This window comes from Pinus tabuliformis, chromosome 5_2 (genome assembly GCF_031772625.1).
Source record: "Pinus tabuliformis cultivar Carrire ecotype Pingquan chromosome 5_2, CPIR1, whole genome shotgun sequence".
Taxonomy (NCBI): Eukaryota; Viridiplantae; Streptophyta; class Pinopsida; order Pinales; family Pinaceae; genus Pinus; species Pinus tabuliformis.
The window spans coordinates 478,088,421-478,091,708 of record NC_142306.1 but is presented as its reverse complement, the minus strand read 5'-3'; positions in this window follow the sequence as shown (position 1 = coordinate 478,091,708).

Genomic DNA, 3,288 nt, shown 5'->3' with positions numbered 1-3,288 from the left:
TCTTCTTGGATAGTATAAATGATCTTTTCCAATGTGCATAGTTTTTTGTGTTTTAATTATTAGATTTGCAAGCTTCCCAATGAGCTTCTTCACTCATCTCACACCAATATCTCTTGCTAAATTCCCAAAGTTCCCTGAATTTGATTTACATGACAATACAACCTTAAAGTGACCTTTTGTCTTAATGATGATACCTCTTGGGGTTTCGATATGTTGATTGATAATGACAAATACCATGGATAATCTGAACTCATTTTATGAAAACTCTAACCATAGAAGTATGGAAACAATTGATAAATAGAGCCATTGTTCAAAACATGATGAATGGAATATCAATGAAAATGGTCTGAACAACATTTCTTATACCACAAAGAGAGAGTTGAAAAAGTCCAATAATCAATTTCATTGGTAAGGGTGAAGAACTTAAAAATTTCTTTATGCTTTTCAATTTTTGCTATTGTATTTGAATTTGAGGCCTTTATTGTTGTCTTTCAATTGTTAGAAATATTGTTGTCATTAATCTCAAAGATAAGGGGACTACTTATGTCCAAGATAAATATTGGAAAATGAAGATTGTTGGAAATATTGTTTTTGAACCTTTGACACATATTTGAATAAATTTTTAATCCAATTAAGTAGCTTAAATGGGAGCATAAAATATATGTTTGGAAAACTTATTCAAATATCTTTGCAATAGTATATGGCACTTCCTCTAATTCCATAGCAATGAGAATATATGAAATATTTTGTGCAGATGACCTCACTAAAGTATAAAGCAAGCCCCATTTGGATACCCTATATAAGAAGGATTTTTTAACTCTAATTACCCAACTCAGACTGGGAGAAGAGTTACATGGCTAGAAAGCTTATTCTGATACCTTTCAATGGTATATTGTACTCCCTCTAATTCCATAGGAATGAGGAGATGTGAATTTTTTCATTAGGATGACTCATCCAAAGTACAAGCATGACAATCTAACCAGTTTTACAAGTCAACCACATAAGCGAACATACAAATACTCTAAACAAAAGGCATATGAGTTCATTTTAACATCAATTTATCAAAAAAAACATCTAAGGTTGCAAGAGGAGTAAAGGAATATTCTTTGGAGCAATTCTTGGAGTTTAAAGGTGGAAGTGAAAATGTCATTTATGGAGTGAATGGGCCATCTTGGAATTTTCACTATATATTTTCATTTGTGATGTTTCAGGCCATGAAACTTGGTTAATACAGATAAAATATCTTCATGTACCCATGGTTCAAATTTCAGACCTTGATTCATTATAATTCACTATAATTTTGGAGATATGGATGAAGAGGGTTAGGTTTCTTGAATGTTCCTGAAATCTTCTTCAAACATGCAATTGGGCATTTTCATTATAATTTTTTCTCTGGGATGTTTCAAAACATGAAACTTGGAGGATACAAATAGATGACATTCATGTACCTGTTTTTCAAATATACCTTGAATTGCTATAATTTTGGAGATACAGTCGAAGGAAGTTGTGTTTCACGAATGCTCTAGAAATATTCTTCAAACATATTAGCTTGGTATTTTCAGTATATCTTACTTTATATGATGTTTCAAAATATGATATTTGGAGGATCTAGTGGAGATATATCAAGGTACCTATGGTAGAAATGTTAGAATTGTTTTGCTACAATTTCATAGATATCCTTTGAGGAAGTTAGTATTCTTGAATGCTCATGAAACATGCTTCAAACAAGTTAGCTAGTAATTTTTGCTATAACTTTCTTTTTGAGATGTTTCAGAATATGAAATTATGATGAGACAAAGAAGATATCTCGAGGTACCTTGGTAGAAATTTCAAAACCAAATTTACAAAATTGAATATGTGGCATTTTGTGCAAATTCGTTCTTGGGAAGAAGGCAAAAGAAACAAGTTTTGGGCAAAGTAGACTTGGTGAAGTAAGAAGTAGCATGTAGACCTAATGAATCCAAAAGAATCTAACATCACTGGTGAAGACAAAAGAAACAAGCATACTTGGTGAAAGAAGAAGAAACTAACAAACATTATGAAGAAGCAAGAGTAGGTTGGTGCCTATAAATATTTTGCACTAGTCAGGATTGGTGTCTCTTGTAGGTTTTTGCCTATAAAACAATAGAGGAGATTGGTGTCTCCTATATGTTGGCTCCTACAAAGTAGCAGAGTGGATTGGTGTTTCTTGTAGGTTGGTTCCCACAAAGCAATCTCCTAAACAACTTAAGAGGGACACATATTTCAAAGCTTGGGTTGAGGAGGTTGCTTGTTGCCTCTGTGAGGTGAAATTTATTGTCCTTCTCACCTTCAGACTCTTGCTGTAGCTTTTCCTTTAATTGATGATATATTTTGTCTTGTTGTCCCACAATATCAATTATTTCTTGAATATTTGCCCCACAAGAACTAATGGCTGCAACATGAGCTAATGGAACTCCCCTATTGAATGCATCAACAACTCAATTTTCCTTCTCTTTGATGTATTCAATTTTGAAATCAAACTCGCTGACTAAAGCCAACCATCTAGCTTGCCTGGAATTTAATTTTACTTGATCAAATACATATTTCAAACCTCCATGATCTATCATTAATATGAATTTTCTTCCAAGGAGATAATGTCTCCATATTTTTAGAGTGTGAATGATAGAAGCAAGTTCCAAATCACGAGTCACATAACTTTTCTCGTTCTCTTTTAGTTTCCGAGATTCAAAGAAAATGAATTGCCCCTCTTGCATGAGAACATCGCCCAACCATTCCTTGCACGCATCCATGCATACCACAAACTCTTTTTATGGATCAACAATTCATAGGACTGGTGCATGGGTGAGAAAATACTTCAACTACTCAAAGCTATTAGTGCATTCAGTTGTCCACAAAACTCCCTTTCCCTTTCCTAGGAATGTTGTGATTGGTTGACTAATCTTAGACAATTTTTTAATAAATCTCCTATAATACCCTGCCAAACCCCTAAATGATCTAACCTCAACTACATTCTTTGGTGCTGACCATTTGATAACAACTTTAATTTTCTTTGGGTCAATTACTACACCCTCCTTTGAGACCATATGTCCTAAATATTGAATTTGAGACTGAAATAATTCACACTTGTTGAGTTTTTCATAAAGACTATGCTCTCTAAGAAATTCTGGCATGACTTTTAAGTGTTTCTCATGATCCTCCTTGTGATTTGAATACACCAAAATGTCATCAAGAAATACCATTACATTTTTTTCCAAAAATGGAATCAAAACATTGTTCATCAAACACATGAAGGTATTGGTGCATAAG